Source organism: Falco punctatus (genome assembly GCF_963210335.1).
Source record: "Falco punctatus genome assembly, chromosome: 3".
NCBI classification, from domain to species: domain Eukaryota; kingdom Metazoa; phylum Chordata; class Aves; order Falconiformes; family Falconidae; genus Falco; species Falco punctatus.
In genome coordinates, this window is record NC_137582.1 from 21927108 (window position 1) to 21949274 (window position 22167).

General features: G+C 39.6%; 1 protein-coding gene and 1 long non-coding RNA gene across 8 annotated transcripts in view; one reads left to right on the forward strand and one right to left on the reverse strand.

Moving 5' to 3' along the window:
- Nucleotides 1-19586, reverse strand: part of LOC308060341 — an 89155-nt gene extending 69569 nt beyond the window's left edge. Inside the window, exon 1 of the long non-coding RNA XR_013926682.1 lies at nt 1-19586. This exon is cut by the window's left edge and continues 21235 nt beyond it. This is a non-coding gene — a long non-coding RNA (uncharacterized lncRNA).
- Nucleotides 1-22167, forward strand: part of TRPS1 (transcriptional repressor GATA binding 1) — a 220083-nt gene that overhangs the window by 144314 nt on the left and 53602 nt on the right. The window lies entirely within an intron of this gene.

Genomic DNA, 22167 nt, shown 5'->3' on the forward strand with positions numbered 1-22167 from the left:
GCGTTGCCATTTCCGCACCCCCGGGAAGCACCGTGGATAAAAGTGCACTGCAATTTCGTGACTTTCAGCGTTCCAGTGAAGGCAGCATTTCTCCTCCTTCCACCATAAAACAGCCACCCATGTAAACTGGCCGTTCATTTTGCTGCGTTATGGCCTGCTTAGAGAACAGCAGCAAAGCGCGCAGCTGAACCCTGAGCTCTCTGATGAATGCTGTGTGCAAGTGCCTCCATCCTCCCTTTTAACTTTTGCTCTGTATGCCTGAAGCGTTGCAGACACACTGCAGCCGTAGGCACTTCAGCAGCTTTGCTTTATATCCTGCTCAAACTAGGTGGTGTGCCAGCTTTTGCAGGCAGGTCTATTGTGATAGTTGCTCACAGTTGGTATTGTGAAGTATGTCCCTTTTCCTTTCCAGATGCCCTGTGCTACCAAATAAGGGGAAAACATGTGTTTCCCAATGCTGTGATAAGTCAGAGGTATAAGTTACAGCTTTACCATATTGAGAAAGGAATGCAAAGTGCACCCTTCTCTATCAGCACAGAAAATGTTTACAGATTTGAGCTATAAGACATGGCAAAATTCACTGAAGCAGGCTACATCACTGCGCAGAGAGGGAGTGAGGGCTTTTTTTGGCCTTTTAAATTTGCCTTTTGCATTAAAAGCTGGTTTTGTTAGTTAGATTTCATATTAGATAAAATTCTTTATTTTGTTCTTGTTCTCCTTGGCTAAAGCACCTCACGATTAAATCCAACAAAAAAAAAAGAAAGAAAAAAAAATAACTGTATCAGCTCATTTTAGTTAACTTCTGCTTTTTCATGTAATTTTCTAATTTCTGTGAACAGCTGAATTTAGTTAATGATAAGCTATCCAAAAAAAAAGGGGGGGAAGGGGCACAGGAAAATTAAACCAAACAGAAATAATGTGTTCATCAGCTTGCTGTCAGTTTCTATTTTTTTCCCTTTTTGGCATTAATTTTTCTTGCTTAGGTTTAACGCAGTGTCTTGTCTTAATGGAGTCAACCCACCTTGTTTTGTTACCATGCTATCCTAAAGCAGGAAATGAGCTTAAAAAAAGGCATTATCAGCCAAATCAGCTACACAGTATGTTGCTAAGTTTCTCATTTTCAGATAACAATTAAATAAATAAAAACAGAAACAGCGACTGGCACTCGGAAACCCACATCACCATGAAATCTGAAGCATTTCTTTCTGCCAGGACGTGGTGGATGTCAGGAGAGTCTGTTAGCCTGCTTTTTAATGTTACTGAAAAAAAACCACTCAAAAAGCCAGGGGAAAATTTGGAGATTTAACATTAGCTCTCAGTGCTGCGTGTTTTCTGCAGTAGCAAGGGAGTCACGTCAGGGTGCTCAGAAACGCCCTCCTGGGTGAATGCCAGTCACCCATGTAGTTCACAGGTACCTTCGATGGTGGCCAGCACTGTGTCCCCAGGCCTAGGGGCAGCCTTGCACAGTCGTGGGCAGCTCAGGCCATGGATGTGTGGAGGGCAGGAGTGACTTCAAGCTGCTTTGTAGCTCCCCTGGTTAGAGCTCACAAACACAGCAGGGATCAGGCACTCCTGGCCAGGCTGGGGCTGCAGGCTGGGTGGTGCAGGCATCCCCGGAGCATCACACGTAGCAGAGGAAGCACCTTGCTGTCTCCTCCTGCTCTCTTCCAACTGATAGTTTGTTTCCGTAATCTCCACGTTAGCACAAGGAGTGTGTAAATGATACCCCCGTGTGCTAAAGCGGCACTTGTTCCCTCAGGAGGCAGCACACCAAGGAGGGCACCATCTCTGGAAAGCTGCAGCGTTGCTCTTGGCGTGGGCCCAGCTGGGGCGACGAGCTCCGGGCTCTCACTGGGGTTCTCCAGTTCTCCGCAGTGGCTGCCACCAGCACATCACCTCTCTGGGCAAGGCCCCTGCTTTGCCACCTTCAGCAGGACCTTCAGTGGCAGATGTTGCTATTGGCCTGTCTCTTTGGTCTGTCCATCTGCTGAATGGTTTGGTTTGGAGAGGCGGGAGAGGAAGTCGGTCAATCCTGAGCAATCCAGAGATGTAACACAGCATACAGGCGCAGATGTGCTGATGGATGCTGCAAAGAAAGCATTTTCTTTTTGAGCTGTCAGCACTGTCTGTGGCTTGACACAATATTTTATCTTCATTTTAAACTTTTTACTCATTATTAAAATATTTAAATTGGCTGGTGTGAAATCCTGTAGGAATAGTAGGAGTTTATTTCAGGGCAGCGGTGCTTAAAAGAGCCCCATAAGCATAACCATGTATGGAGGCAGCAGGGTATCAGTCCAAAGGAAAACTTACTGTCAGTTCAAATGTAATCCATATGTTAAAACTATAGAAAGTGTTTGTTAGTCTGATGGTTTGGCTAATACCAAGGAATGTTCCCTCATGGGAGACCTAACTTCCAAGCTCACGTAATGATAAAAGTGCTTTACTGAAGTAATCTTTGGGGGTGATGTGGGGTTTGGAGTATTGGTTTTGAAACTATGTGACATTTCACCAGGTAATGACATTAGTTAATTTCGGGGGCAGTGGGGAATGGTAATGACCCCTTCTCTCTCTCTCTCTCTCTCTCTCTCACACACACACATACAAAAAAAAAAAAAAAATATGAAGCGCTCTGACACTGATTTAGGGAATAGGGACACATATCTGCTGTACGAACGGGTGTGCCACGGGACCACACCTCAGGAAAACAGGGGCTGACAAGCTGTAAATGCAGTGCTCTAGTTCCTAGGAAAGCAGACAGGGAGGTAGCTTAGCCATTCATTGCCTTTCCTGCAGGAATGTCAGTATATGAATAGCGCTGAATGCTAGAATTGCAGTTGCATGAAAAATGGGTGGTTGAAAACAAATGGCTGAAAAAGACTTCTGGGGGTTTTTCTTGCTTCTACTTTTTCAGATAAAATTTTGCTCCCAATCTGTGTTCGATTTTGCTTACTCCTAGGTCAGCCTTAAATGAGGTGCAAATTTGCAAAAGGAGCTGCAAATGGCTGCTGTTGAGACAAGCAGAAGAGGAGGTAGTTGTGCAAGCAGCAAGCAGGTTTTGGGCACATGAATGCCCGTTTGTGGTACAGTTCCTTTCTTTGAAAATCGAAGTACAGTTAGACAGACTGGGATCAAGGCCAGATTTTCCAAATGGCTCGGGGGCACCTATGTAAGGTGCTGGATTTTGGTTTGTGTTCTGTTCTCAGGCATGAGGTGGCCAGATTTGGGGGGCACTGGTGGGAACTGAGCTTCATCACAAATCCAAGTCCATACCAAGATCTTCATCCTGGCAATTGTGAGTGATCAGTGAGAAACTGTTTCAGTAAAAGCGAGCACAAATATGCAGGAGTCAGTCTTTTTAGTCTTGCAACAAAGAAGTATTTTATTGTACGAGACTGTCCAGTCTGGAAAACAGCGATTACTGTATTCGGGATGCAGTATTTGGGGGTTTTGTGCATCCTGGATAGTTATAAATGTTCTCCAAGGATGGAGGACTTAAGTACATTGGTTCTTGGACATGGAAATAACTTAAAACACAGACCAGCAACATGCAAAGTTTTTGATGGGACGTGGTAATTGCCCTTAAATCTCCATAGTGATGAAGCTTGGCACTCATGGTTTGGAGTAAGAGAAAGAAATTATTCAAGCAATTTCAATCAAACTTTTTTTTTTAATTGTATGTCATGTATCCTACATACTTGCTTCTGCTGCGAATTTCAGTGACAGAAAACATGCTAATATTTACCAATCAACTTGATTACATTTGACACAGCAGGTTTATACAATAATTTCTTTGAGTGACTTTCCGTTTAAAAAGAAGGAAATCCTTAAACAGGTTGGCAGCAGTCTGTATTTGCCTCTTCGACAAATTCTGGGGGAAACTGCTAGAAGATTGATGAAGATTAATATTTATGTATTTATTTATATTACTGTAGTTCCCTTGAAGCACATGTTCCTCTTTTTACTGAGTTGCGTGTTAGAAATAAGCATTTCCATCCCAAGTGTATACAGTCTATGCAATATTGCCTCAGAAGACTGCTAGTCTCAGTAAATGCTGTCAGATACTTAGAGTTTGCTGTAAGTTCTAGCCACTTCAATACCTTAATTTACCTTCAATACAAGGAAAAGAGACTCAAAATACCCTACTGGCATGTTAGTGCCAATATCTTACCTTCTTTCTTGGCTTCCATCTCACACTACATTTATAACGGCACAACTCTAATGGAGCCTCAAACAAATATAGAATACAACCAAAGGAAAAGCTTCTCTAAGCACATCATGGCAACCCCCTTACAAAAGTGTCATGATACTTTTAATACCAAGCAGAGAGGAACTTTGGATGCGTTGTGTGCATACACATACTAAAATTTATTAGGAGACATTTAATATGGTGTACCTCTGACTTATTTATGTTGATATTTAACAGTGTTGTTCCTCTACGCACACACAAAAAAAAGATCAAAAAGATTTTAACTTTCAGAGGACAGGTATTCACTTCGGGTATTTTTACATATTGTTCTTATAACTCTAAGTGACATTCAACATAATTTTACATTGGAATTATGTCACTGTGATATTAAGGGGGCCATTCAGAATTATCAAGTACAAGACCAGCTTCATAAGAAAAAATAAATTATTTTTATCAAGTTATCATTTTTTTTCAAACTAGGGGGAAACTGATGCTTGTTTTGTGGTGTTACCATCCTTGCTATTCCTGTTCTTTCTTGAAGCATGAATCATATTTATGTCATGGCACGGGTATGTCAGAAAGACACCTGAAGTAAAGTTGTGGATCCATTACAGCAAACAAAACAAATTTGATAGGAGAGAAAATGAATATATGCATTTCTGAGGAATGGTAGTTTGATGAATTGTAATTCATGGTAATGTCATTTTAAAGTCCTTAGTATTTAAATTATAGTAGCGTCTAAATTATGCTAGGTGCTTCTCTAACATGGTTCCTCCCCAAAACGTGCTGAATTTTTATCTGTTTTGCTTTAAAAATTTGCAAAGGACGAGTATATTTGCACATTTAAATGGCATCTAAGCATAGTCATACAATTCATCTGAGTAAAGATAAAGTTTGTTCAGTTAAAGATTAGTTGATGACATTTTCCTGAGATCTGTGTTTACTTGATTCTAAAGTAAATGTTTTTGTCAAAATCACCTAAATAAGAATGAGTCTGAGGATAGGATTATTTTCCAAACCAACAGGCTCTGAAAGGACAAGAGCTGAAGAGGTGGCTGATGCTATCTCTTCCCTCCTCACCAGTGAATCACTTGCCCACATTCTTCTGGAGCATCCTTCTTCAGCCAGTACAAATTTTCCAGTGCTTAATCCATGTTTCACTGTTGCTTTTCCTACATCATCATCAACGCTGCCCACAAATTTCTCTGGTACATTGTGCAACTCCCTGTTATGCCGTCAACAGGAAACAAATCCATCGCACAACTGAGGTTAAAATCACACTGGGGTGTCCCAGTTCATTATGCATCACCACTCAAGTTTCTCTGTTCTGGGTCATTTCTTGAGAGTTAAGTTTAAAAAAAAAAATCTCTGTTTTCTTCCTCTGAGTGGTTAAAAACATTTCATGAGAAAGAGAAGTCATTATTCACCATTGAAGCAGTCTGAGGTCGATAACACACCATTACTGAAACTGCATATTGATGTTCAAATGTCTGAAAATGTACCCAGGTCATACCAATTTATCTGCTGCTGATAAAGTGTCATCACAGGACTTCTCCTCTCCGCTGTTTGTCTTGGTTCCATAGGCCATGTTAAATGATGATTTATCACCCATACTTTGACCAAGTAGTTCAAATTACCGTCTGGGTGGTGCCTACCAGTGTCTCCACTTTCTGTATATTGGGGTCAAAATGCAAGTTCCCAGCATATAAGTTTCTGAGTCGAGTCACTGTTACGCCATGCAGAAACCTGATGATTTTCCCAAGCCCCCACTTTCTCTTACTGCTCTGCAGTGAGTTTTGCCTCCTCTCGCCCTCAAGGCAATACATAGGCTTGTGATTTGGAACAACTCTTAACTTACTATATGATGGTTTTTGGAGAGTGTAGAGTGGCAGGTGTTGTGATTTTGATTAGGTGCCACCTGTCAGGAGAAGAAAAGCAAGATAATCCTGACCACAGGCCTGTATGACAACATGCACGAGCACACTTTGACTGATAAACATAAATAAAAGTTGGTTTATAGGCAACTTTTTGTGAAACAACATCTCAAACCATTTTGGCTTTTGGCAACCTTGTTTTACTAATGAGGTACCAATGGAAACAAAGACTATATCTGTTCCTGTCAACAGGAACTCATAATAAATAGAGACATATAAAGATGTGGAATGGGAACTGTGTGGGATTTTGGAGGCAGGGGTGGCTTTTGTATTGTTTGGTTGTTTTTTTAATGAAGAGCTTATGTATAATTCACTTATTCTCTGGTTTAGGTTATATTGAAATCAGTGGAAAGATTCCATTATAGAAAAGCAGGAGCAGGATGAGATCTTCCAGAATGGGATTAATTTTTAACTGTTCTGTGCTTTGGTTCTCCTAGTGGACTCCTGTCTCCTAGGCAGGTTGAAAACTAAGTCTTGAGCTCTCTTACGAAAGAAGGCGAAGCACTGAAATCTGTGGTTCAGCTTACTTTTGTCTGAGCCTGATGTGGGTAAATAATGGTCACTAAACCACTGAATGGGGTAGTGAAAGTGCATGAAAACTTTCAAATGAGGTAAAATATCAATCATGAGAGTGTGCTTTTTTTACTGCTGGAATGAGTTATCTGTTATTAGATAGTGATCCTGCAATACAGATGTACCTTTGCTGCCAAAAATACTGATTTTTGTGTTTATGTGTCAATATACGCACACATGTGTGCGTGCACATATATAACATTTTATTGTAGAGATGCGTTTGTACACACACAGCAATTCCTCAGCTGCAGTGTCCTAAAGTACTACTGCTCCTTTGCTCCTGCACTGTCTTTTGTTTAAGCAAGTGATCATTGATATTCGGAACACATCACCATGTTGTACCAGGCTGAGAGCCTCCCTGATTCCTCACTGCTCCTCCGGCTGTGTCTGGGCTCAGGCACCGCTGCAGAGGCTGGAGGGACTCGGCAGCAGGCAGGTGTGGGGGAACCCACTGAGACTGTGTCGAGACACTGACCTGGACCGAAAGAGCAGGTTTCCACAGTTAAACTGGATCTTGTAGGGAGTGCTATATAAATGCATTGCTGTGCTTTATCAGAGCCTCCATCACACCAACCCCTATGTGAACTGGGCCTTTAATATAATGTATATTTGGGGTCAAGTGTTTTGAACTTTTTTATATTCCTCAAAAAAAAAAGCTGCTAGGAAAACAATGGCTATGTCTGTCCCAGTACATGGTCCTAAGGATCATCTCATGCCACTGGGGCCAACTGCCATCTTTTATTAGCATTAAAGTGCCTCAGCTTCCAAAACAAGGTGGCTGCATCCATATTACCTTTTTGGAGGTGGTCCTCAGTCCATGCTAGCTCCTGAGAATTACTTTTGCTAGATAGAATAGGTATCATCCCAGTGATTTTTTTTTTCCCACAGCTGAATAATACAGATAACCAAGCTCCAGTGTCTGGAAACATTTCCTGGCTTTGTCTAGAAGAGAGTTAGCCAGTGGATTTATCGTCCCTGTAGAGTTTAGACACAACTCTCACATAAGTTGATGGGATTTACAAATACATCACTCCAGTGGAGTTAACTTATGGTCACACAGAGACTTCATTTATTTTGGTTTGTTGTGTAGTATCCAAACACACGCAACCAAGCATAAAAACATCAAATAAAACTGCTGCTAAGAAAACAGGCTGGTTTTGAATCAATGATCTTGTGATTAATCAAGAACCGGTTCTGGTTAGGCTGAGGAGAAAGTCAGTGAATTCATAGGTGGGATTGAATAGAGTTACGGTGGTGAATCGGGATAAGAGAGTGGAAAAAATATGTACTTTTTATAAAGTAATTATGTACACAAAAGCACATTTTCCATCCCTGTTTCCCCCATTCTATGCTTTAATTTTTCTTGACATTGGATCCATTATGGTATCGTATGAGTTTTGTCACAGAAGTAAATAACAGCTTGTTTCCTTGGGAGCAATTGAAAAACAGAGTAAAAACAGCACTTGCTGTTTTTGAAAGTTGTCAGATTGTCATGGCAGTGAAGTGTTGCATCATGTTGTCATGACAACTTAAATTATAAAAACTGATTTAAAGAGAAATAAAAGCAGTCTTCAATGATGAATATCATTTAACTTTAAAGGTTTAGGCTTTTATTTTCTACCTCACTCTGTCTGTCTCCTGGTTTTTTTTAAGAAATGGGCAATATTCAGAACTATCACCAAGTAAAGACTTGCAGTACACAGTGACTCAGGCAGTTTTGGGGTTTTTTTTCTTTGTCACTGAGACAGGGAGGATGCAGGAACTGAAATGTGGAGGCAAACATTACTGGACCAAACCATCACCGTCCAGAATTGGGGGAAAGTCAAAATGGGATAAAAAGGTGGTGGTTTTTTTTTTTTTTTTTCCTTTGTACCTATTTGCACAATTTCCTTTCAAGCAACTTGTTCAAATATATATATAAACAGATATCACATGCTCTGGGTTTGTCAGGGATAAACAGCAGTGAGACTGCAGCATGTTCGATCTGTTTAGAGATTCTGGTGGAATTTCAAGAGCCCTCAGCAATGACCTGTTTGTGTTTCTCCATCAAAATCAAGGAGCATTTACTTACTGTGCCAATGGCTAGAGAGCAGAAGTAGGTTAGTGCTGACCACTATTGAAATCCCATTCTCTCTGCAGAGTGTGCTCAGAATGAGTCAGGCTGTTTCAACCTCAGCACCAGGATAAAATAAGCAAACAAAAAAAGGTAAATTGTGCAGTTTGTCAATTTCTGTGAAACAGCTGCCACCAAATGCAAAATGCTGACATACAAACTGCAGATCAGCAGCAAAACCACTTGTTCTGAGCAAGGTCAAGCAAAATTGATTTATCACTGTGCATTGGGCTTGTATACACTGTAACACAGCTTTATGCAGTCCTGTTCTTGCAGTTATGGAGACAAGAGTGTTCATATATGTCTGTAGAGTCATTTCTGCTCCTGCTCTCACCCAGCAACTTGTCAGCATTTCAGCTTGTTTCAGCTGGATTTTACAGATGTGCAGAGATAGTGTTCCTGGTTGTTTCAGGGAACTGGGCTGCCTTGTGAAAAGATCCTGTCCTGGAAGCTTTCTGCCCCAGGGCATGCAGCAGGAGCTCCTTGGATGACTTCAAAGAGAACTCATGCAGGAAGCAGCCCTTATAAATCCACCAAGTGCAAGAGGAGCTCACTGTCAATCATTAGGCACATATCTATAAGTGACCAATTTTCACTGGTTCTCAAAAATCGTCTGATTTACCTGGCAAGTGACATGCACATCAGAAATGGATTGTAGAACACAAAATCTTGAGATAGTTAGAAACAAAAGCAATTCCCTGTAAAGGAGGTGACCACAGATGTGGAGAAGTTCTTTCCCAATTAGCAATGCTCTGAATGCTACTTAAACTATATCCCTTATATATTGCTGTATTGGGAGAACTGCCATTTTTAAAGGCCTTTGACTTGGGTGGTTCTGTCCTAGCTCTTAATCGAGCATTTGAAAAGTGTTGATGCTAAAATTGTTTGCCTGTTACATTGAGTTGCCTTCCTTTTCATATTTCAATACTCAAGCAGTTTTCAATAAAATAAAATTAAGATCATAACGTAGAGATGTATTTCTTGTTCTCTTCATTTAAAAGAAAACAGCTTTTATATTAAATATAGACACAGAATGTTTATGTGGTACGGCTTAAAATTACAGTGAAGTGTAGTCATCTTGGGAACAGGAGAAGATCTATGAAATGTCACCCTGATTAATGGAAGTTTCAGAAGTTAACAGAAGGGGCCAGAAATGAAACATTTTGGTAGCCCATATGAGAGATGCCTTTACAACTGTAGCAAATACTTGAAGACATTCAATTGCACAGCACTGGATGATGTATTAGCCAATCCTGTCTTTCTCAGTCTTTGGCAGGATCCGCAGTCAGTCTTTTAATTCTGTTTGATACCTGCGCAGTGGCCTGAAATGACCAGGTCTCCTTGGGTTTACCAGTGTGGGGGAGGGGGGGCGGGGAAGAAAGAAAAGTGTAAATATACCGGAGCATTGAGAGATTTTTACTTTTACTTGGACTATGTTGGTGGTGCAGATGTGGTGGTTTGGGTTGGATGTGGTGAGCAAAGATGGTTGTGAAGGTGGAAGGGTCATCTCCTGTAACAGCTGCCTCCATCAGCAGCATTTTATACTGGCTAAGGATGGAGGTGTAATTCTCTCCTTAATCCAACAGCAGTGCTGCATCTCTGTTTTAATTACATATACAAGATGGCAACTTGTATATCCCAAGCAGGCTGAAGCTCGCCCTGCCTTTGTGCCTGCGCTTGTACCACAACAGACCAGAGCTAATACACTCGGGCTTTCAGAAGTGCAGTCCTACCCTTAGTATATTCAAGCTAAGCCTTGCTCTGAAGTATTCCTGGCATGACTGATGCAGAATTTGGTGATTCATCACTAGTTTTTCAGCAGTCCTTTCTCACCCACTGCCTGTTTGCTGTTTACTCATGTGTTTAAGCCAGGAGAGAAAATGTACATCTAAACTCTTATCACACAGTTAGATGAGTGTGCTGTAAGTGTGTATTTGTTAATATCTGTTCTCTTGTATCCATCTAGACTGTATATTACTGATGCACATACTTGTTAACTCAGTGCTTTTGTTAACAGATCCTTTAATTAAGGCCAAATGAAAAGAGAGAAATGTGGAAATCATTTCAAGTCTGATTTTTCACATGAACTAGCTGCTAACTAATACTGTATGTAACTTTTTTGATCTAATTGCATTGCATTCAGTCTATCTAGTGCTGTCACTCCAAATCACCATTTAAGAGCCATGCAAGTTGCAGCACGTTTCAGGCATTAATAGCGGCCAGGTAGTATTATACTATTTTTAATGAATGTCTGTTTTCTATTCTTTGCTATGCTTTCTTTGGAAGGAGGCCCATGTAACAAAGTATTAAGAAAACACACTGCTGCCCTGGAATGTGTATATTAGCTGCAGATTATTTCCTATTAGCAGATTAGCTGCAAGGCTATTGGCTCTGAAAGGTCTTTCAGAGTATTTTGTTTTGTAACTGATTCAAGCCATGGGAGAGAATTGCCACCCTGATTGGGAAGAAGAATTAGCTACTGTTGCCATGGCCACTGGAGCTCACACTTGCATTGTTAACTCCAGTGCCCTCCGATGAGATGCCACAGCGTGAGCTCCTTGGCTTTGTTAATGAATGATAGAATATGGGGGTTTTGGGGCAGGTGAGGAGCGGGCTGGGAAAATCTCCTGTGAGAGAGATGTGAAATGTTTGGGTTTTTTTCTTTTTTTTTTTTCTTTCTGAAATTCGGTGTTTAATTTTGGACATGTTGCTGCTTTACACTACCCCAGTGACGTTAGGCTGTGAATTCAGTCCCTTTTAACAAAATGCTGCTCTTTGCCTGCTGGTAGGTAAGGGGCTAATCCTGCTCCCGTCCGCAGTGGAGCGCTGACCCACGGGAGCCTGCCTCAGAGCAGGGAGGAGGGGTGGATGGAGGCAGCCGCACAGGCATCCAAGTCCTTTCTGCATTTTGGATTGGGTTGTTGGTTGTTTTTTTTTTTTTTTTGGGGGGGGCATATGAAACACAACAGGGCCTGGGGAAACTACCAGTGTTTGTTAGGGCTGTTGTAAACTGCACTAGCTCTACTGCTGTCTCTCTAGCTGCAGGCAGGGAGAAATACGGGAGAGGCTGACTTCCCCATACATTCATCAGAAATTAATTTCTTGCCTGGGCTTTAGGAGTTGGCACTTAAAGCCCATCCCTTAGAAATAATAATATGAGTACAGGCCAAAAAAAAAAAAAAAAAGTGTCAATAACTGAGACTTAATAAAAGCATAAAGAATGTATGAAATTAATCTCATGTATTTGAGAAATAAATTAGTGTATTTGACTAATCATTCATAGGCAGGGCTCATGTATTTCACACTTCTAACTGTTTAACTTCAAGGAAGTTTTGAGCGGTGAAAAATACAGTATTGAAATTTATATGAATGTGAACAGTTACAGAAAATAATTATATTGATGTCTGCATTTGAAATAGCTCCTGAAACATGTGTAAGTGATTTCAAGCAAAATGCTTATTTAAAAAAAAAAAAAAATCTGTTCTTCCCCCTTCTCTCATCTTCAGTGTCAGCAGAATCAATCACCTTCCTTAAATGACCCCACTATCCTGAACTCTTTATTTAAACCACTTTATGAGATTGCATAATGTGGAAATCAGCCAAAGAAATGTATTTCCACTGGCATGGTGAAATATTGGCATTGGGCATTTTTCAACTCAGCAGCAGGGTGTGGATGATAGCCCAACTACATGCATATAATGTGTGTCACACTGAGTGGTGGCGTGGAGCAGCCTACATCATGGGTGGTAATGGGGCTGTCTTACTGTGGCTCACTGATTTTTAGAATGGATATCTTTAAACGATTGCAGACTTATCCTGAGAAAATCATGGGAGGGATTATTATAGAGGCTTTTAGAAGCATGCACATTGTTCCTCACAGTTTCTCGGCAAGCTCTACTTTTACAGTCAAGATATTTACAGGAAAGAGCACAGTATCTCCTGCTGCTGTGTAGGGTCTTTCTGAGTGTCTGAAGCAGAAGATGAGGCTATCCTTGCTGCAGAGCCTCTTCTTGCCCAGCATATTTCCTCTTCTCTTTTATCCTTGTTTAGATGCAGTTCTCCCCTTCTCCTTCTAGATTTACTGCTTGGATGTTCTGCAGTGGCAAAGGAGGAAGATTTTTAGAGTGGATGAATATGCACAAAAGCAAAAAGGGCATCAGGGGAATGCAGTTTTGCTGACCTGAGATCAGCATCTTCTATAAACAAATGGAGGAGGTGGTAAATAAACACCATCTTTCAGGAGGGACTTTAGGTTTAGATTGGCACCTGGGCAGGGTGAAAAGCAGTGATTGAAGGTTGAGAATAAAGAAGCTTCAGAACTGCAGTACAGTCCTGGCGTCTGTACTTTTTTCAGCTTTACTCACTAGATTTCTGCCCACTTGGCATTTGTTACTGCTAAGTAATCATCTGTCACATCAAAACAGATAGTTAATAAATGCAGGGATAATAATAAGCTACTCTAAAATATATACCAGTTGTGTAGCAGGGCAAAAGCTCTACAGTTTACACAACTAATCCTTTCATGTGAAAAGAAAAAAAAAATATAATCTTACCACATAATACAAGTGGTAAGTAGGAAAAGAGGGATTTAAAGTAGAAAAGATATCTTTTTGTATACATACCCATATTTATTCTTAATTTCTCTGTAAAATTTACAGGAAGGTTTGCTTGGATCCCATCTTTATCCTTCTGAACTTCTGGAAGTTTTACAGCTTTTGAGGGGAATGCATTTTGATCCAAGACTCACTTCTATATCACTTGCTATTGTAACTGCAATCTTGGTCAATGCAGAGTAACTTCTTCATCCTGAAAACAGGGCTAATACTGGTCGTAATATCGTGGAAGTTGTGGCTCTCATTTAAGGCCAAGGAAAAGGACTGGATCTTCACTTTAATCTCAAGACACTGGACAGCAGTACTTTTCAGATTACATATGGAGACTTCCAGTGGGTAGACAACCAATCTAGAAAACAAAATAATAGTCAATGTCCTATTTAATCAGTCTAATTACAATGTATCCAGTTCCAATTAATGCAGTTTTGCTTAATTTTTAAAGCAGTTAAAAAAAAAAAAAAAACCCAAACATGCAGCCTCTTCTGACATTCCACTGGGGAAAATGGTATATAATCCAATAGTCATCCTTTGAAATACCAAAGATCAATTTTGCTTATTGCATGGGGGAGATGAAAGTCTTCATCTGAGGAGAATTTGTGAATTAGGGAATATAAGGTCTTTGCAATGAATGCTTCATAATCTCTGCTTTTATTTATGCATTTGTTTTAAAAGGAATGCTTTATGCAATGCAGTCTGAATTGTAGGTTTTCTCCCTGTGGCTAGTCTGACTGAAGTAATAACATGTCTTCCTATCTGTCCTGTCTTCTTAATAGTGTATTTAGCTCAAAGACTACTTGTGATCGTAGAAATGACAGGCCATGTTGCAGGAGCACCAGGTCTCCTGTTTGTCTCTCTCATTCTGGAACTACAGTGCCAGGAGTGCAACAGGGTATTCCAAAAGTGATGCTTTGGTCCCCATTTCCTGGACTCCCAAGTTGCAGTTGGGGCATCTAATGGTGGTTGTCATATCTGAAAGGTGCTTTTTGTCTCTTGAACAATTCAGGAGAATAGTATGACGCCCAGCACTGAGTTTCTTGACTGCTGACTGGTCAAGAACTCTTGGGCATTTCGGTGCACACCTTTAGTAAGTTAATGTGTTCATCATGGGATTCTTCTATTTGAAGGGATGGTCGTGTGTTTGAATTCAGTAAGTTTTACTCCTTTTCATGTGATTCTGAGATATAAAGTGAGTGAAAGATTTGGTATTTTTAGTCAATAAAGTATCGTTGTATGTGGTCCCTAGCCCTTGCTAAAGCTTTAAGTCTTGCTGAAAGTAAGGAAACTACAGCAAGCCCTATTTTCTAGATTTTTTCCTGTTTTTCAGAACACAAGCAAATCCTTCCTTCCTCTTCGCTATCCACCCCATCCCTCCAAGAAAAGAAACTAAGTGATATTCTCTCTTCATTTAGAAAGTCCCCTGTAATTTACCATCCAAAACCCTTCATGGTTTGTTTTTTAGCTTCTGTGCAGATGCAAGCACACATGTGCTTTTAAATAAAGTTATCCACACTGAAAAGAGAGATGGAGAAAAACTTTCAGCCTTCTGTAATGAAAGGGAGGGTCACTTTTCTGTAATGTTTTCCATGGAACACTGTTGTTTGCACATAGATATTGATTTACCATATTCAGAAGATGGTTGTTTATAATAAATAATGTGGTGAGCTGGTTTTGCTCTATTAACTTTGTACACTTGAGAACTCTGGCTTTACTTAGTAAGGGTTTTCAGATCTTCTGTGATAGAACAGATGTACTGCAGTCCTGGATTAACATTTCAGCGATGTGAATGTGATTACCAATTTAAATATATATTTATTTATTTTTTACTTTAGAATAGAAATGAGACATTCTGTAACATGTACAAATATGTGCTCTTGTATAGCATTAAATTGGAGAAATGCTTATGAAAGGAAACGAAAGAAGTACATAAAGGCATTATATTGCATAGCACATAATGCAAATGCTTTGTAGCTATCGTTGTTTACAATATACAACGTAAATAGACATATACAGGAAAGTTTTAGCTGCTGTTTATCTTCTGGAAATTATATAAGCAGCAAAATACAATTGTAGGCTTGCTTCTAATTGATGTTTAAGAGACTGGTGGGTTCTTTCTAGAGGTCTCTGACACAGAAGGGTGTATTCATGCCTATTAAAGACATAAGGTCATTCATTCGTACTTCCACATGGAGGGAAAACCTCCCATGCTATGCTTTAGCACAGTGAATCATTAGCAGGAGAGCCAAGCCATTATAAAAGCTAATGCAGAAGCTCTCTTGTGGTTATTCAGATATCAGGTAGGTAAAAAGCCATCCACAAGCCCAGATGACTTTGTAGATATATTCTGCATGTTCAGTCTGTCTTACCATTACATAGCCTCACTTTGTATGGCTGGCATGTATATTTGCCTAAGTTGAATAAGGAGTTAATAACATTGGTACTGCGGTTGGAAATACTCAAAAGTGCAACAGCATTTATATTTTATATTCATCTAATAGAAAAATGTGCACAGATGTGAGAAGGTGAGTACAATAAATAATTGAGGAGGACATTAGAAGAAGAAATCAAAGCCACTTATATGCTTATGATCTTTTAATTAAAGATGCTCGAGTGCAGATCAGTGGAATTAATTCTAGTTTCTTTAATGGGCAGTGGAAGTGATTTTGTTCTCTTTGTAGTATACCCTTGTTATTTGACTACAAATACAGATGGTAGTAAATGTAAGTGATGGGTAAGGCGGGTGGTTTATTCTGAACTGAAATATTAAATGAGAAAAAGTTTCAAAAAGAGTTACTTAAATGTAGGTACATTTAGACACATAAATGGTGTCATATTAAAAAAAAAAAAAAAAAAGCCAAATGTGCACATGTGCATCCTGTATGTCTAAAATTAATAGGAATAGTTGCAATCTTCTGGAGTTGGAACATGACTTCAGGTATCTGATTTTTACCACCTTGAATGTGATGGAGTCCCAACTGCCTACATATCTAGTCATAAAATATTGGTTGCTGTTCATTGACTTGAGAAAGACAGCTTTGTCTTGGCATTGGCTTCTGATCCTGTCCCCATTGTAAGTGCTAGCAATGTTGTGACTGGCTCTACTGGGGTCAAAGAAGATGCTCCATCTCAAAATAGATCTTGATTTATTTACAACTGTCCTGCTTTTTTCATCTTCTTTCTTCATCAAATGAAATGAAAAGTTGTCATGAATTGTTCACGGCCCAATATAGTGAAGCAAGGTGTGAGCAGCTCCTCTGAAGCTGGCTCTGCTCTTCTCTTGCAGCTAGTGAAAGTCATACTGTTCCACTGCATTGGTAGAAGCTGCCTGTCACTTGAAACAGGTATGGAACAGTTTTTTTCATGTAGGTAGTGTCTGTTAGGACCAGAAGGAGGCAGACAGTGAAATGGCTATGTTCATGAGGTCAGGTGAGTCATTTTGCACAGCCACAAAAACAGACACACCTAAAAGCCTAAAGGCCATGCACACAAACAGTGTGGAAACAAATCTCAGACTGAATCACAGGCTTGAATAGCTTGTGAGAAGGCTGCCTTTTTAATTTACATGAGCACTACTGTAATGAAACAAGCCAGGAAGTATCACAAGAAATAACAGAAAGTGAACGCTACCTGTACTGTAAGCACTCGCCGTCCTGCTTGGGATGGTGCTGAACGCACCGTGTGAGATGGCCAGCACTGCAGTGGTACAAATAAGTGCGGGCTCTTTATATCACCTTCTAGTTCAAGCTGTACTAAAGAAATCAAAGTGCTATGGAGACCTTCTCACCTCTTGTACCTGTGTTGTCACTCTATGATCTTTACAATGATCTACATGTGTTAATATCCCCTTGAAATTAACAGAGATATCCTGTAAATTGCAAAACTAAGTTCTTAAACAGGCTTCCGTGTCCTACATGCACATCAGAGATTCATACCAGTCATTCACTTTGCCTGCAGACAAGAAGTAATTCACTACTGCTGGTGTACCTTGAGTATGAAAGGCAGAAACAATTCCTGTGGCACTGTGCTTAACAACTCTCTTGTTGTGGCACAGATTGTCATTCTTCCTCTTCTCCCTCTTACCTCTCCACATTAGAAACTAGATGGTAGAAGAGGAGTCATCAGCTTTGGAGATGACATTTGAAAGTCAACTGTAGTAACCAGGGACATGTGTTTACTTCTTTCAGGTTGTCACTGTAGAAGCCACAGTCCACTAATTTCTTAGAAAAATATCAATACTTATTTGGAACCGTGGGGTATGAATAAGGGTCTGTGCTAAAGCTGTTACTTAACAAGACTAAAATGAAAAAAAGGGTTTTTTTCCAGAACTTCTCAGTATTTGCCATTAGAGAGATGGCAAACCCTTGAAAACTATTCTTCTCTTTTTTTTATCTTTTTCTTAAATTCTTGCCCTCGTCTTTGAATTCTGCACAGTGGAAAATGAATGGATAATGAAGGTGACAGTAAATTGAAATTATATCGGTTTCAAAACCTAACAGTGATGCTCCATGCCAGCAGTATTATGTGGCTAAACAGTGTAATTAATGGATTTAAAAATAGGAGGAGTGCTTGGATTTTCAAATTAAAATCTAAAGGTAGTTCTTAAAATCTGAGAAACAGTTGGATCAGTTTTGAGTTATGAAAAATAATATTCTTATTGCCCTGGGGATGTTCAGATTAAGTTAATTTTACTTTATTAAAAAATAAAAGTACAGCTTTCATATATTGGTTTGGAATTCCAAAAGCATTGAGTGATAAAACCCCCATTTTTTTCTTTTAAAGTTACGAAATCGATTGTAAGTAGAAAAAGAAAGCAGCTGATAGAGATGATGCATCGGGTTCTGATAATTGGTATATACTTCTCAGATAAATCCTAATACTTTCATAATATTTATAGAAAAATCCACTGTTTATATTTTGTTTCTTCTTTACTTGACTTATATTAAGAATTTATCCTTTTATGTTCACTTAGAAATGCAATTGTTCTTTTGTTATATATGTATTGACTATGGAGCAAAAACCTCTTAGGTTTAAATAACAAAAATCTCTAAGCTCGGTCTCCTTGCTATGGCTCAACTTTTTGATGTAAATGGAAATCTAAGACTTTTAAGGTGGGTAACAGTTGATGTTTCTTATTCATAAAGAGGTGCATATATTTTTCTCAAAATCTGTACAAAACAAACCACAAACCAGCATGGTACGTTGTAAGCTATCTTTCACACAACTTTAATGCCTTAAAAAAAATATATATAGCCAGTTATATGTGAAATTTCTAGTTATTGTGGTAGGAAGTTAAGAAGATGTGAGGATGGTTAACATCAAGATGACCACAATTTGAAACTCTGTGGACTAGGAGGGCTGGAGCCTTTACAAATTATCTTGGAAAGAAATAAATTGCGAAAGGTTACCTTGTGAGGAATAATTCCCGGTATGGAATTCATTTTTACTGGGTTTACTGCATTTCTGAAAGCAGCAAGACCTCTTTCATCTAACAAAATCTAACTTCTGTACTACAAAGGCGTGTAGAGCATGTCTGATCTTAGCTCTGCACCTAGCAAGCCTGTCATGTTCTTCGTAAGATATAAGCAAGGCAAAAGCTAAACATCTGTGCCTCGAAATAAAATGTTTTTTGTCTCATTATATTTCTCCAACTGACTTCTGATATCCAGAATGTGGCTTATTGTAAACAAGAACATATTTTTTAAATGAACACAATCATGTAAGTGCTACTGATACCCTGTTTGGCCACAAAGTCTGTGTTAATGGTTGGAAGCAAGTCTAGAACTTTCTATATTGGGGGGGGTGGGGTGGGGTGGTGTTTGGAGATCTAGTTGTTAGGAAAGTAATTAGAAATGTTAAGTCAAAGTGACTAAATCAGTTTCTGAGTTCTGCAAACTGAGTGCCACAAAACATCAGGTGTGCCTGATATCATGCCATAAAATGATGAGAAAGCAGTGTAGGTTTTCCTGCCTACTGCAAAAGGAGCCAGCACGTTACTCTCTGTGTAACTCTCCAATGCAAGACTCATTTCCCATTGTACAGAATAACGTAGCTCCACGGAAGTCAACGAAGCTCCTCTGGTGTGCTCTCAGTGGAAGACTGACCCGATGACTTGCCTCTGCCATGCAGAGATGACAGTCAGTCCTTTTAAAGAGCTTTTCGAAAAATACTACCATCTTCCTTTATTGGGTTTCCCTTGAAGTCGCTAACAGCCACCCAGTCCACCTGTTTTCCATGATTGCCTAACCCTGCAAACTCTACATTCACTGAAGCCTTCCTATTTAGACTGCTAGTCTGGGGTGAGCTGGAAATCCAGCTGCTGTGGTGGCCACAGTTTTATTGTTTGGGCTATTGTTTTGAAGGAATAGTTTCAATCAACTTAAAAGACTTCAACTGTGGACACTTTCGAATGAATAAAAGTATGGATGATGGAAAGGTGAAATGAGCTTTAGTCCTCAGCTGCTAGAGGCATGTGTAGAAATCACTTTGTTTTCAGCTACCAAGTGGGGGAGCTGTTTGCGTAAATAACTACAAATAAGGTGGGGGATGGGACAGGATCTGCACCAAGAGGCCTTCAACAGTTTATGTGCTTAAGTCCTTTCTCTGCCATTTCCCAAATAAGATCTCAATTCAAAAAGATGTTCCAAAGTTAGTTTGCAATCATCAGGACTGACTGACTGCCTGGTGTGCTTTCCATAGTGTTCACTATATGTTATCTTACAGTCACAAATCCAAATTTGTTCCCAATCAAACATTCATTATTTTTTTTATCACAGCAGTCATCTGCTTAAAATATTAAACAGAATGCAGTAGGGCTTAAAAGCAATCACATTGGAAAAGGTGTAACATACCATTTGCTGCATTGCTTCTTGTCTTCTCCAAAGGGTTAAATCTTACATTATAAGGTTTAAAAAAGACAGAAGGAAGATACATGCATGTGACACAGCTAAAGAAATATGGGTCATGGGTGACCCCAAAATATTGTTTTAAATGGTTGACAGAAAGCTTTGGAAAGAACTTATTTAGAAATAATTCTGTTAATACAATATTGGTCTCCATTTTTATTACTGGGAGTATTTAAGCTATAATCTTCAGATTGTGGCATAAGAGTCCACTCTGTGCCAGTCACTTATGACATAAGATACTGATTATGTCTTTAAATAGGAATTACAGAATAAAGGAAACTTTCAGGGGGCTCTTTTATTTTTGGGGGAGTCTACAGACGGTGTCCTAGGAATTGCTATCGGAAAACACAGTAATAGTATTCCTTCACATGCACAGAATTGAAGTAATCTCTAGATCTGTTGCTAGAGAGGAATTTTTCCTCAGAGAAGATTGGCAAGGAAGCTAAGTGTGGAGAAACTTCATCTTTTTCTAAGACACCAACCAAAGAAGGGAGATCTTCAGGCTTTACCTGAAGGGCAATGCAAGTAAAAGTGTGGCAACTCCCCTTCTTTTCCAAAACCTCCCTGGCCAGAGCTAGCGAAGGACCTGCAGGGCAACCATTTATTTCAACATCAGCCGTTCTCTTTGTAAGTAATTTACATTTACCTATGTAAAATTTCCTTCTTGCCCTAAATGTGGACTGAGATGGGACATGCTCAGGAAGAGGGAGGTGTTTGGGACCTTCACACTAAGCTGGTTTGTTGTGGAGGGACATTTCTGCCATATGCAACAAAGCACGTCTAAGTGTGTAATAACGAGGGAGTTTTGTATAAGGTGAACCGCATTATGTAAGATAACCATTCTACTTAAATGTTTCCTTGCTGCTGTCTTTTATAATTATGATTTTGTTGTGGGTTTTGTTGGGGGTTTTTTGGTGGAGAAAGTTTTGGTTTTACAATTTGTTGCACAAGCCAGAGGTAGGAGAGACTTAAACTTACCAGTGTACCCTAATGTACTTCCTCTGGGATGTTTCCATTGACGAACTGATACTGCAACTGCTGCCAGTTTTGTTGTTGTTTGTGTGACAAGCACATAAGAGGAGTTCATGTAAGAGGAGAATGCAAATATGGCAGTACATACTCACAGTCTCATAGACCTTTAAAGACCAGTCTTGTGAGATATCCACCAGTGTCCTCCTCCTGATTGATTCATTTGCAGGGAAGAAAGTTCCCTGGGTCTTCTTAAACCAGTGACAGCTGTCCTACTGTTGAGGTTGCAGAACCTGACATTAGCTAGAGATGGGAAGTGGCAGACCTCATCCTTTCAGTTTCTCCTTGACAGATCCTGAGTTACATATTGGCACATCTGATTTCTCTTCAGAAGATATTACTGCCTTCTCAACCAAAATAATGCATGTAGAAATCTGCAAAACATTCCTCACACCAATTTCTCTTTCATCCTTGTGTTACCTCCCTTAGGCTGTAAGGGATTTGAAATAGTTATTGACTTATTTTTGTGCAATGCAAAATAAAGAACAGCACCCAAAGGACTGAGTTGACCATACAAAGACCTTAAATCATGATGTTGAAATCAGGGACAGTGCGTGAAGTAGCGAAATCTTCCTTTTACCTAATGTGTTTACAGGATGAGGCTCTGAGTTCATGTAAACCCTTGACTGTAGTATCTTGGGAAAAGTTTGAAGTTGCTGTTTGTTCAATAACAAAATTTCTACAGATGCTCTGTAGAAGAGCAGGAGCAACCTATACACTGAACAAGTGAATAACTGAAGGGTATTCACTGAGGCATCTCGATATAATAGTGGTATGAGGGATTATAATAGTAATAGTAATCATAATAACAGTAATA